The 15,091-nt window shown below is 39.5% G+C and overlaps 1 protein-coding gene across 4 annotated transcripts in view; it reads left to right on the forward strand.

Moving 5' to 3' along the window:
- Positions 1–15,091, forward strand: part of CRACD (capping protein inhibiting regulator of actin dynamics) — a 1,952,305-nt gene that overhangs the window by 1,622,238 nt on the left and 314,976 nt on the right. The window lies entirely within an intron of this gene.

A 15,091-nucleotide genomic window follows, 5' to 3' on the forward strand; every position in this document is an offset into this window, starting at 1 on the left:
AAAAATGTCAGCTTATTGAGATTGTGGTGGGTGTTAAGGTGGAAGGGGTGCCGAAGATAATGGTGGCCAGTGACCATCTGATGATTCTGACTATACAATTGACAACTTCTCTAACTGTTGTATAGGATGCATACCCCAGGAATGGGAACTTTTACCTGCACATTTTTATAAAGAGTTAATTTTTCTATTGGCTTCCTGCAGCTGTGACAACCTAGCAGAATTATATTTTGAACATCTAACTACAGATTCCTTTTCCTTATTTTTAGATTATTCCTGCCAGTCATTAAAAGCTGACCAACAAGTGGCTAGTCCCTTGTTACCTTTCTATTTCAACCTATTTTTTAGATTTTCTAAAATTTTCTTATCAAAAGAACCTTTTTCCAGAAACTTTAAAGCGCTATCACTTCTTGTGAGCTCACACATTTTAACAAATAATTACAACTGTCTCTACCATTGTTATTGAACATACACCTGCCTGGAGTCCCCTGCTCTGGCTCCTTAGTCCGAGGTTACGACAGGTCAATGGTGTTGGCAAAATCTAGTGTTATAACCTAACTCAGAGAGGAGACTGGAAGCACTGGAAATAACTTGGTTGTATCTGAGTAGCACAGCACCAAACTGTTAACGTACTAAATAACTTTCACACGAGACAGTTCAGCAGTGAATAACATTCTCCTTTAATTGCACAGAAAGACGTGTATATGGGAGACTAGGCAATCACATCCTGTCTACTCAGGTTACAAGAATCATCACACTGTATAATCTTTTTTTCAGTAAAAGCAACATTATTGTAACAATTATAAAACTATGACTAATTAGAACACTACATTAATATAACATACATTAATTTTGCTAAGATCTCATGACTGCCTGTTTATGACATTCCATATTCCGAATTTCATCACAGAACATTCTACTCACAACAAATTTTATACTTTTCTAACCCTGTCAGCACTTGTTAATATTAGGCAGGAAGGAAGCTAAGAAATGCATACTGAAGGCCATTCTGAATATTACATTCTGCTATGAAAGCATATTATAAATGAAATGCACAAACAAGCATTTCCCTTATCTGTACTTTTCACCCTTCAAAGTCAAAGTAAACGTTATTATCGATCAGATTTACCTAGCAGTGCCAGCTGAACTAAATTTTGTTGCTTGGTCCCAGTGCAAGACATAACATAACATATAATTAGAGGGACAGTAAGAGAGATTCATATACAGTAATAATTAAGATACTTGACAATGCATAAATTTACCACATATTGGACAATGAGACATTAGACAGTATTATACTAGTAGGTATTGCACAGGCTAAGACTTCCCATTGTGATTTGTTTACAATATTGCACATCCACATTTGTAGTGTGATAAACTCTGGTCATATTGCACATATATAGAGTGATGACTCACTCTGGCTATTGCACTAATAGTAATAGAAGAGATTGGCTAACTGTTCCAGTTATTAAGTAATTTACTACAGACAGTATACCACAGCTTGTGGCATGTTGATCCTGTTATATACTGTCATGCTTGACATTTGAGTTCAACAGCCTTGTGGATAAGGGGAAGAAACTCCTGTTCAGTCTAGATGTTTTACAGTGGAAGCTGCTATATCGTCTACCCAAGGAGAGGCGGAAGAACATGCCATGCTCAGGATGAGTGGGGTCGTCTATTATCTTCCTAACTCTTCCCAAACACCAAATCTCTTGCAGCTCATCCATGGATGGGACTGAGGAACCGATGTTTTTTTCTGCTGCCTTCACTACCCTCTGGAGAGCCTTGCAGTTAGATGATTTTCAGTTTCCGTACCATACGATGATTAGTGAGGATACTCTCGATGGTCCCCCTGTAGAAGGCTTTGAGGATGCTCTATGCCAGGTTTGCCTTCTTCATTTTCAGTAGAAGATGCAGACCTCGTTGTGCCTTCTTCACTGTGTGGTTAATGTGAGTCATCCAGCATAAGTCATTGGAGATATGCACCCCCAGGAACTTGGTACTTTTGACTCTTTCCACTGCCACCCCCTTAATCTCCAGATGTTGAGGTACTTCCTATGTCCTCCTAAAGTTCACTGTTAATTATTTGGTCTTGCTTACATTTAAGGCCAGATTGTTGCTGCTGCACCAGCCTATTAGATGCTCTACTTCCCCCCTGTAGGCTGTTTCCTCTCCGTTCCTGACAAGACATACAACAGTGGTATCGTCCACAAACTTGATGATTTTGTTGGATTTATGTTTGGCCACGCCATCATGCGTCAGCACGGTGAATAGTAGAGGACTCAGGACCTAGCCTTGTGGAACACCTGTGCTCAGAATGATACTGTTTGTACTGTTATTTTCCACACATACATATTGGGGTCTGTTTATGAGAAAGTCCAGTATCCAGTTATATATGGGGCTGTTGTTGCCCAGATTGATCAGCTTTGCTATCAGATTCTGGGGGATGACAGTGTTGAAGGCAGAACTAAAATCGATGAACAGCAATGTGACATAGTAATTCTTGTTCTCTAGATAGGTCAAGGATTCACAAAGTGCTATAGCTATAGCATCAGCCATGCAGCGGTTAGATCTATAGGCAAATTGTAATATGTCCAGTGTTGCAGGGAGATTTGAAGAGATATGATTCTTGATTAGCTGCTGAAAACACTTCATTACCGTAGATGTAAGAGCAACTGGTCAGTAATCATTTAGACTTGTTGGTTGAGATTTCTTGGTTAAGGAGATGATTGTCATATTTTTGAAGCATTTCGGTCGAATGGCTAGATGCAGGGATATATTGAAAATATCAGTTAGTACAGTGGACAGTTGAGTAGCACATTCTCTAAGAACATTTCCTATAATATTATCAGGACCAGCTGCTTTTCTTGGGTTTACTCTCCTCAGAGTCCTCAGAACATCAGATGTGCTGACACATAGCACCTCTTCACCCTGTTTGACAGCGAGCATATTTGCCACAGTGTTATCCATGTTGAATCTACTGAAGTAAGTGTTTAGTTTATTCAGAAATTCTGTGTTGTCATCACATGGGGAGGATACAGGCATGTAGTTGGTTATTGCTTGTATGCCTTGACAGAGACGTCTGGAGTCTCTTTGGTCAGAGAAGTGTCTCTGAATTTTACGTCTGTGGGTCCTCTTTGCCTCTTTTATACCTCTACTTAGATTTGCTCTGGCCTATCTTAGGGCATCCTTGTCCTTTGATTTGAATGCTGCATCTCATGCTTTTAAGAGCTCATATACTTCATCAGACAGCCAGGGTTTCTGGTTTGCAAGTAGGGTAATGCTTTTGATGACATCATCAACACATTTTGAAATGTAGGCCATCACTGATTCTCTATACTCCTCCAGGTCTATATGTTGGTTCTTCTCAGCTGCCTCTCTAAACACCGACCAGACTGTGCATTCGAAGCAGTCCTCTAGTGACGAGACTGCTTCCTTAGGTCATATACTTACTTGTTTGGTTGTTGGTTTGCCCCTTTTTAGCAACGGTTTATATGCAGAAACAGCATGATGGCCAGATGGTCTGAATTACCCAGGTGTGGAGAAGGTACTGCTTTGTAGGCCAACTTTACATTTGTGTACACCTTATCCAGAGTGTTCTCCCCTCTTGTTGCAAAGTTCACATGCTGATGGTAATACAGATTTCAGGTCAGCCTGATTGAAATCACCTGTAATTATATGAGCAAACTCTGGGTTCTTATTCTGTAGGTCATTTAGAGAGATATACAGAATGTTTAATGCCTCGTTGGTATTAGCACTAGGAGGAAGAATGTATACTGCTGTTAAGCTCACTCCATTAAACTCCCTAGGTAAGTAGAAGTGCCTGCATTTTATAGACATGAAATTGATGTTCTCTGAGCAGTGAGAGGTGATTATTGCATAGTTTGTACACCAACTGTTGTTTATACACACACACACACACATATATATATATATATATATATATATATATATATATACACACACACACACACACACACACACACACACACACACACACACACACACACACACACACACAGCTCCTCCACGAGATTTGCCACAGAGAGAATGAATTATATCAGCATGAAATAATGACATCCCCTCTACATATATTGTACTATCATTTATACTGGAGTTCAGCCTAGTTTTAGTGAACGCAAGTAAATAGCTATTTCTTACCTTAGTTTGTGTGGAAAGATCCACCCTTAAGTAGTTCATCTTGCTCTCCAGCAAAAGTACATTTGACAGCAGCATGGAAGGAAGTGCAGGTCTGTGTGGATTTGTTTTAGTCTGAACTTAATTTCTGCTCTAGAGCCTCTCTTTCTTAATCATTCACATCTTTTCCTTTTAATGCACTTCTCAATTCCTACTGTCTTCCAGTTTGACAGATTTCTGCAGTTTTTATCATGTTCCAGTACAGATATTTTTCTTTATCAGAGTCCGAAGACTGTGCTTAGACTTTCCCTGCATCCAGCACCCACAGCTTTAAATACAAATAAAGGATGCATAACACTGGCACCCTGTTACATTCTGCAAGCCTTTTTCTTTTTATCAAGTACTTTGTAATGATGTGATGTGATCTGAAAAGTCTAGAGAAACGAGGCCTCTTGATGTGTAAATGTTTTATGTCCAACTACATCTTATCAACAGAGTGGGTATACTGCTGCTAATTTAAATCAAAAGACTCTTGTCAACCGTCATTAATTTCAAATGTTCAGCTTGTTGACTTTGATTTCTGGTATGTTGGCTGCTCTTGCATGTATGTAAGTTCGGATTTTTCTAATGCAGAAGCAACCCAGTCTCTACACATTACCTTATTAAAAACTCTTTCCCTAAGAGTACCACTCAGGCAAATAAGTATATGCCAGGATTTTGTTTTGTTTTGTTTTTTTTTTTACGTTTTTAGCAATCAGAGGAAGAGAATCTTTTTACAATCAGGCTAGTTAATTTTTTTTTTTGACATTCATTCATTTTGCTCTGAAAAAATCAAAGTAAATTCATTAATTTTTATGTCAGTTTAAATGAATAACCAATCTTCATTTTTATGAGATGAAAATCCTGAAAGTTGAAATACCCAAACAGTGAATTTTTCCCAAGGTAAGTAAACACTTGTCCAACTCATATAACCAAACTTCATTTTCATGAGACAAAAAATGTATCCCATGGTAAGTAAACACTTGTCCAACATACCCTTTTCTCCACTGTAGTGTGATCCAAGAGTTGGTATATATAGTTGTGGGGATGTGAGTTTTACTTACTTTGGTGTGTGTTTTGTGTAAGTTTGGGCAAGTGTTTACTTACCCCAGAATAAATTCGCCAGTCAGGTATTTCAGCTTTCTCAGTTTTCGTCTCATAAAAATGAAGTTCTGTTTTATGAGGTCCAAGGTTTAGAAGCAGATCCATATGTTGGTGTGTGTGTGTGTGTGTGTGTGTGTGTGTGTGTGTGTGTGTGTGTGTGTGTGTGTGTGTGTGTGTGTGTGTGTGTGTGTGTGTGTGTGTGTGTGTGTGTGTGTGTGTGTATCTATATTGCCCTGTTTCTTATCAGTAAAATATATGCAGGGCTATTCTAATGTATTTTGTTGATGTTCTCTTGGTAAAACACTTCTGTACTGGAACATAGCATTTTTGTTCCAATGTATACAGAAACGTCTTCAGATATAACATATACAACCTCATTGCTACTTAATCAGACTGATTATATGAACAAAATCACATGATGTAATAACAATTATTCATTATACATAGAAGTTGTATAAAAAAGTACAAAGAATAAAAATTACAATTAAATGATTGGAAGGTTTTTAAATAGTTTTGATGTTAATGCCTTCATTTAGACCAGGAAGTCTAGCTGCTGAAAGTAAAAGTTTTGAACTTCCATCTTCTTATCCGGATTCCCCTCTGAGGTTTGTATTGATGTGATCCACTACAAAAAGCAAAAACTTTATTAAAGCTGAAACAGTTTAAGCTATGCCTTTAAAATGCACTTTATGAATCTTTCTTTTTCCATTGCAAAAGGTTACATACAGTTTCCCTGTGTAGAAATATTCAGAAGACAAACATCTAGTAATGTATAGTGCAGCCAGTGGAATTGCAGTCATAGTGTGTATTAGCACCCAAAGTCCTATTGATGTCTCAGATTCAACAGCAGACCTATACCGATAAATCTATACACAACTGTCAAAGGAAACATGTCATAAGCATCTCTGCAAAGTCATGCTCCAACAAAGATTTCAGGTTATTACTCCTTTATACACATAGTTAGGCTTCCCTCTTAATACTGGTGCTAAATGTAAATGACCTCATGTTATCTTCCATTTCACTTTCAAAATGGTGACAAAGTCATCCCTACCAGCAGTCACTGGGATGCAGAATAAGGCTCAATACTTTATATTACTGAGACCCATATTCAATGGGGATAGATCCTTTAAGAGAATGGTTGGAAACTTATACTCTTGTTTGGAGACTGCCTCATTGGCAGTCTCCTCTATTAACCAGTTCAGAGAATAATCCATGTCTATGAATAGGCTAATCAAGAAATCCTTCACCACCAAATGCTCACTAGTATTAATTGCTAAACAGAAAGCTCTAATAGCTTGACCCCTTAAAACGTTCCACTTTATTAATGCTAAGTTAAGTTGTTGCTCTGAAACTGTAAATGATTATTTACAAACATAGATTTGCAAAAAAGTTTAATGGAAAATCCCCTGTGCTCAGTATTTATCCAAATGTAGATATCCAAAAAAAATTAACTTCCTTGCTCACCTCACCTATAGCAAAATCCGAGAAATCAGTGCTTTGTTAATGTTATCATAATTTTTTAAAATGTTTCAAAATTATTATTCCACATAAAAATGCCAATATAATGTTTAATTAATGCCACATTAGCAAATAAAGGATGTTTGTACAACTAAATCCTTTTACCACCAGAATAAGACCAAACTGGTGAAAGCTGGGGCTATCATGTCCCCCATGGCTACCCCCTTGACCTGGTGGTAATATTTCTGATTAACCATAAATTAATTGTTACAAAACAAAATATCTAAGATCAAGCATATAATATTAAATTTAGTATTAGTGAAATTTGCATAATTAGATGAAAATAATTTAATATAGTCACCTCCAACATCCTGAAGGATCATAGTATAAAGGAACTTTATATCTACTGTGCAACAATATTGTTCCCCAGCCAAAAATCATAAGTTCTAAAATTATCTAAAAACATCTATGAATCTCTAATACGGTATTCAGAATTTTTTAAGGATTTTAAAAAGCGTCTAAATAAGTGGAGATACATTACATTTTAGTCCCACCACAGGTAAGGTAATGTCAGTGTAAAAGGAGGGTTGATAGCATCAGTGTGAATCTTTGGGCAAGTGAACATCCCTCCAACTCTAGGATGAGTCATTTGTAAAATAAAAACATATGTATCTATGTATTCAAGGACCTAAAAACATATGTATCTATGGTAATGTAACCTTGATTTCATAATCCAGTAAGCAAGTGGCTACCTTATCATACTTTTTAGTGATCTAAGATGGGAGGACTTGCTTATAACTGTCCTCATTAGATAACATTCCTTCAATCTGAGCTATCAGTCTAAGAATATGAGCTCTGATTATCTGCTGCCTAACCTAACTTCCGAATATCTCTCTAAATTCTTCAGCCATAAATCATCAGGGTCTACTTTAGTAGTTTCCCTCAAATGTTAGGCAGTGTCATGTATATACCAAGGCACCTTAAGTTGACATTTTCCTGTAAAAGCACCCTTGAAAGTTTACCAGTGCCTAGTTATACACAGGGCAACTAGTTTGCAGTGACAATTACTGCCCCTAGATTTGCAAAACAGATACTCCTGACATTACTTTATATTCTTACTGCAACCATCTAATCAATAAAGGAGGGCCTGTTGCCATGGATACGAACTTTCTCACTATCTCTGTTATCAGCTTGGTGGATATGGGCACCTTGAGGCAATGTAAAAATTGCTTCATGTTTACTGACAACCTGCTAATTCTCAAACAAAATGATGTTATGTGAAAGATATATTTACACAATGTCACTGGAGGCAAAGCTCTCATATAAAAGCACTCTGAATGTCAGTAGTACACATTCATTATCCATCGCACACAGTACAAAGCAGATACATAGACCCATATAAACTGAGGCACTTAAAAGTAAACGTCCTAAACTCCAAAGATCTTCTAGACAAAGTACACATAATAAATGCCCTCAGCAGCCCCGAATGCACTCTTTTAGAATAATATCCACATCAACACATACAGCCACATCTTGTGGAGCCTCTGCTTCTAAGCCCATAAGGCAAGCCACCATATAATCCAACATTCTGGACATTGGTGAATCCATTAGGAGACACACTGATGTCCCTCTCACCAGGCTGAATAAGAAGAAAGTTGTGGTCATAGTCCATGTGGTGTAAATGACTTGAGACATACCTTGCTAGACTATATGAAGACAGATATCATGGAGATCTTGCAATATGTGTTCCAGGCTGGCATGAGCCTAGCATTGAGCAGCATTTTGCCTTCTCCAAGGATGATGCCACAGTATGAACATAAGATGTCTGACTTTAATAACTGGCTTAGATTCTGATGTCATTCTAAGTGGGTACAATATTTGTCAGCATGGAAGGAGATGGTCAACAGAACATGCTACTTTGCCAGGGATGGTCTGTACCTCTCCCCTCTAGGCTTTTGAATATTAGCTAAAACATTGCCTTCCCCCATAGTACCTTTTTGGCAATGCCAAATTGAAAGTACTTCCAACATGCAAATCAAAACCAAGAAAATCTGAAAGGATTACTGCTCAATGCTAGGAGTCTAAACAAGAAACTGCATTCCCTACAAGCTCTCCTCACCATAGAGATTGCTGACGCCTGTGCAGTCACTAAGACAAGGTTTAAAGCCTTGGGGAGAACACCAGCAGTACAAGGCTAGAATGCACTACACACATTTAGACCAGATACTACACAGACAGGATGTAAAGGTGAAGGTGTCTCAATTTACATCAATAATAAGTATAACTCAAGGCTGGTAAACAGGACAATGCACTTGAACTTCTCCATTTTGAAATCATCATAGTTAAATTTCCATAACACTTCTTTGCAAGCTATAGGTCCCCCTGTTTGACCCAAGAAACCCATAACACATATTTAAGCTTACTGGAAACATTCACCATCAAACCCATTACCATATTCATGGATGCCATTAATACCCCACTATTTACTGGGAGTCATATACAGCACCAAACATGCAGGCACAGAGATTCCTGGATTTTGTAAAGACAAGCTCCCCAGACCAGTGTGCCAATATGTTGATAAGGGGAGCAAACATATTGGATCTGGTCCTCACTAATATGGGAGAGTGCTACATACCCCCTAGAGTAATGTCCTCTCTGGTAAGGTCAAATCACAAAATGGTCTCCTATGATGTAAAAGTAAAACCCAGAACTACAGCTACCCCTGGAATATTGAGGAACTACTCTAAGGCTAACTGCCTACTACTAAATGATAACCTGGTAAAATTTCAAGCCCCAATAAACCATGAGAACACTGCTGTCTAAACAGAACTGTTCAAAGAAACCTTATACAAGCATGTTACTAGATGCATAGAGGCAGTTGTACCCACTAGGAATAAATACAGAACTAACTAAAAAAAAAAAAAAAAGCCACCCTCATGGAATCACAACATCAATAGGCTGTATAACAGAAGGAAGAAATTCATGACAAAAATTAGGAGGTGTAGCACCCAGCAGGATAAAAGCACTCTCATCAAACTAAATAAATAACTCAGAGGACAAATAAAGTCTATCGAAGCCAAGTCTGATGTAAATTTGGCCTCCCCGGCCAAAGACAACGACAAGGCAATCTCTAGCTTATGTCCGCAACCTCAAAGGCAGTACACAATTCCATGCAGAACTCATTGTTAATGGAGCCACCTATACTGAGCCAAGGGATATAGCAAGCCTACTGGGAGACAAATTTAGCTCTAACTTTATCCCCTCTCCCTGTCAATTTCCCCTCAGGAAATACCATCAAATATAACTCCCCCTACCATCACTAGGAAACAGGTCCTCAATGCTCTCTCTAAGGCCAAGAACACTGCATCTATGGGCCCATACAATATCCCAGGATGCCTTCTAAATAGCATGAAACATGACTTATAAGACCCTCTGAAATCTCTGTTTAGCTGTAGCTTCCAAACAGGCTGCATGCATCATGAATGGAGAACAGCGACAGTCATCCCTCTGCACAAAAGTGGACCAGATACAAACCCTAGAAACTACAAACCCATAAGTCTCACTAGTCTCATGCAAAGCTATAGAAAAAATTATGGAAATGATCATTAATGACATAGAAAACCTCCAGACACTGGACTCAACTCAGTTTGATTTTGTCAAGGCATGTCATGCCTACTCAACCTGATGAACTTCTTTAAGAAGGTCAACAAAGTAATGGATGAAGGCAAAATGGTTCACACTGTCTACCTTGATCTGGCTAAGGCATTTGACATAATACCCCATGGACAAATTCAAGATGCTAGGTATAAACCCTTATGTCACCTGGTGGTTAACCAACTGGATCACAGACAGGACCCAGGAAGTTAGAACTGGGAGTTTACCTCTATAAAGAGGTCAGTTACAAGCAGAATTCCTCAGGGAGTTATCCTGGGACCACTCCTTTTAGACATTTACTTCTTTAAAGTCAAAACCCTCTGGATGACCAAATTTACAGGTGACTGCAAATTAGGAGCAGTTGTAGAATTCCCTAATGACATTTCAGGAAGGGCCAACACAGTCAAATAACTTGTATCAGAGCCATGGACTAAAACTTAATGCCAAGAAATACACAATAGTATTTTTCAGGAAGTCATCCACCCCTGTTAACTATTCTCTTGACAACACACCCTAAGAGTCAACCCAGTAGTCAGGGACTTGGAGAGACACATAGTAATCCAGCCTTTGACCATCACATGTCTACAGTAGTGAGGAAATCATTCTATGTTGTGCAGCTTATAACCAAAATTATGGCATCTAACACAGAGGAGTTCATTGTGCCACTGTATTCAGTATTCATCAGACCTGTACCCCCCCCTTGGTATGCCTACCCAGGCACATCCAACAATGGCAAAATGTCCGCAGAGCTTCCTCACTAAAAGAATATAAGGCATAAGTAAAATGTCCTATGCAGACCATCTCAAAGTCTTATCCCCGTATTCTGCCTCCTACAGGCTGTTGAGGGGAAATCCATGCCTGACATGCAAGGCATTCTCGTACCTCACCCTGATGGTCCTCCTGCATATCCGCAAAACAAACAGCTCTAGAATTAAACATTCTAATGACTTAAATCTTGCTGTGATATAAATAGAATCTGCTGGAGAGACAGTTATGTATACCAAAGACACCCCCCTTCTCTGGAACAGGCTCCCCATTTATATGACACAGAGGCCCTCCCTAAACCAATTCAAGTGTAACTTGGGCAATTGGATGGGAAACAAGAATTTCACTCCTGGTTTGGCACCTGTGTCTCTAATGGACACAAGCAGCCTGTAAATGTTTCATCTCCCAGGCCCCTGCTTGTAAATGTTTCATCTCCCAGGCCCCTGCTTGTAAATGGTTCATCTCCCAGGCCCCTGCTTGTAAATGTTTCATCTCCCAGGCCCCTGCTTGTAAATGGTTCATCTCCCAGGCCCCTGCTTGTAAATGGTTCATCTCCCAGGCCCCTGCTTGTAAATGTTTAATCTCCCAGGCCCCTGCTTGTAAATGGTTCATCTCCCAAGCCCCTGCTTGTAAATGTTTCAACTCCCAAGCCCCTGCTTGTAAATGTTTCATCTCCCAAGCCCCTGCTTGTAAATGTTTCATCTCCCAGGCCCCTGCTTGTAAATGTTTCATCTCCCAGGCCCCTGCTTGTAAATGTTTCATCTCCCAGGCCCCTGCTTGTAAATGTTTCATCTCCCAGGCCCCTGCTTGTAAATGTTTCATCTCCCAGGCCCCTGCTTGTAAATGTTTCAACTCCCAAGCCCCTGCTTGTAAATGTTTCATCTCCCAGGCCCCTGCTTGTAAATGGTTCATCTCCCAGGCCCCTGCTTGTAAATGTTTCAACTCCCAGGCCCCTGCTTGTAAATGTTTCATCTCCCAGGCCCCTGCTTGTAAATGGTTCATCTCCCAGGCCCCTGCTTGTAAATGGTTCATCTCCCAGGCCCCTGCTTGTAAATGTTTCAACTCCCAAGCCCCTGCTTGTAAATGTTTCATCTCCCAAGCCCCTGCTTGTAAATGTTTCATCTCCCAGGCCCCTGCTTGTAAATGGTTCATCTCCCAGGCCCCTGCTTGTAAATGTTTCATCTCCCAGGCCCCTGCTTGTAAATGGTTCATCTCCCAGGCCCCTGCTTGTAAATGGTTCATCTCCCAGGCCCCTGCTTGTAAATGGTTCATCTCCCAGGCCCCTGCTTGTAAATGGTTCATCTCCCAGGCCCCTGCTTGTAAATGGTTCATCTCCCAGGCCCCTGCTTGTAAATGTTTCATCTCCCAGGCCCCTGCTTGTAAATGTTTCATCTCCCAGGCCCCTGCTTGTAAATGGTTCATCTCCCAGGCCCCTGCTTGTAAATGTTTCATCTCCCAGGCCCCTGCTTGTAAATGTTTCATCTCCCAGGCCCCTGCTTGTAAATGTTTCATCTCCCAAGCCCCTGCTTGTAAATGTTTCATCTACCAGGCCCCTGCTTGTAAATGTTTCATCTCCCAGGCCCCTGCTTACACTTATCAGGGGTATCATAACTTGTCAGAGATTAGGGATGCACGGCTAGGCTTATAAAGGCACTGGTGGTTGTTAGCCTAGTACATACCAATTAACCTATGAGCCTATGTAATGTTCACTCTCTGTAAGAGCTAGGCCATTAATTTTACCTGCTTTCATCCACCTTGTAAGTCTGTGTTTGCAAGAATAATGTATAGCTGTTTTGTATCCCATAATGGTCATAGTCTTTTACATAACTTGACAGGCTGAGTAAAAGTACAGAAGGGAAAAAACACACACTTCAGAGGCTGGGTCCATTGTTACATAGATTCAAGTTCTATTGATGTCCTTCTGCTTGAGGGCAATATCTCCTTTGCTGTGTTATGAGGTTATGATGATTGCAATGGCATACAATACTACCTGACACATCACAATCTGCGCACACTAATATGCAATCATGTACTGTAAAATGTCTGAGCTGGATAAGTCTAAAATATTATAAAAGAACTTATCACTGCAGGATAATTCACTGAGGGATAATAAGATGTATTTACTATATATCACAGGGCATTACTGAGCTTGTAGGTGACAAAGTTCCTCAAGTTGCATAGTTTGAAATAGATTATCATTTGTAGAGCATGACGCGTATAATGTCATGCTGAATACCGTGGATATACAAAGTGTACACGCCCGTTAAAATGCCAGGTTTTTGTGACATAAAAAAATGAGACCACAATAAATAATTTCAAAACTTTTCCCACCTTTAATGTGACCTATAACCTGTACAATTCAATTGAAAAACAAATCTGTTAGGGGAAAAAATATAAAAAATAAAAAACATATAATAAGCTGGATGCATAAGTGTGCGCACCCTTAAAGTAATACTTTGTTGAAGCACCTTTTGATTAATTACAACATTCAGCCTTCTTAGGTACACACCTGCCATCAATGAAAGGGACTCTAATTGACCCCAAATAAAGTTCAGTTGTCCTAGTAGGATTTTCATGACATTTAATCAGTTGCCTGCTGCAGCAAAAGCCATGGTTCACAGAGAGCTTACAAAGCATCAAAGGGATCTCATTGTTGAAAGGTATCAGTCAGGAGAAAGGTACAAAAAAATTTCCACAGCATTGGATATACCGTGGAACACAGTGAAGACAGTCATCAAAAAGTGGAGAAAATATGGAACAACAGTGACATTACAAAGAACTGGACATCCCTCAAAAACTGATGAAAAGACAAGACAAAAACTGGTCAGGGAGGCTGCCAAGAGACTTACAGCAACACTGAAGGAGCTGCAGGAATTTCTGGAAAGTGCTGGTTGCGTACTACATGTGACAACAATCTCCCGTATTCTCCATATGTCTGGGCTATGGGGTAAGGTTGCAAGATGGAAGCCTTTTCTTACACAGAAAAACATCCAGGCCCAGCTAAAATTTGCAAAATGATACATCACCTCCCAAAAGCATGTGGGAAAAATATGTTATGGTCTGATGAGACCAAGGTTGAACTTTTTGGCCACAATTCCAAAAGGTAAGTTTGGCGCAAAATGGACACTTTGCATCACCTAAAGAACACCATCCCCATGCGAAGCATGGTGGTGGCAGTATCATGCTTTGGAGTTGCTTTTTTTCAGCTGGAACTGGGGCTTTAGTCAAGGTGGAAGGAATTATGAGCAGTTCCAAATACCCCTTTTAGCCCAAAACCTTCAGGCATCTGCTAGAAAGCTAAAGATGAAGAGGAATTTCACCTTTCAACAAGATAATAACCCCAAGCAGATATCCAAATCAACAAAAGGATGGCTTCACCAGGAGAAAATTAAAGTTTTGGAATGGCCTAGACAGAGCCCAGACCTAAATCCAATAGAAAATCTGTGGGGTGACCTGAAGAGGGCTGTGCACAAGAGATGCCCTCGCAATCTGACAGATTTGGAGCTCTTTTGCAAGTAAGAGTGGGTAAATATTGTCAAGTCAAGATGTGCCATGCTGATAGACTCCTACCAAAGAAGATTGAATGCTGTAATTAAATCAAAAGGTGCTTCAACAAAGTATTAGTTTAAGGGTGTGCACACTTAAGCAACCAGCTTATTGTACTTTTTTTAGTTTATGTTTTTTTCCTCCTAACAAATTTGTTTGTTTTTCAATTGAATTGTCCAGGTTATAGGTCACATTAAAGGTAGGAAAAGTTTTGAAATGATTTATTGTGGTCTCATTTTTCATATCACAAAAACCTGGCATTTTAACAGGGGTGTGTACACCTTTTATATCCACTGTACATATTCAGATATCATGCTTACTGCTCCTTGGAGCCTGTATTTGTTCAGTTTTCTTTAGCTCTTTATTTTGTTGTAATATTTTTGTTGTCCAC

Source organism: Protopterus annectens, chromosome 2.part1 (genome assembly GCF_019279795.1).
Source record: "Protopterus annectens isolate FY-2018-M chromosome 2.part1, PAN1.0, whole genome shotgun sequence".
Classification (NCBI taxonomy): domain Eukaryota; kingdom Metazoa; phylum Chordata; order Ceratodontiformes; family Protopteridae; genus Protopterus; species Protopterus annectens.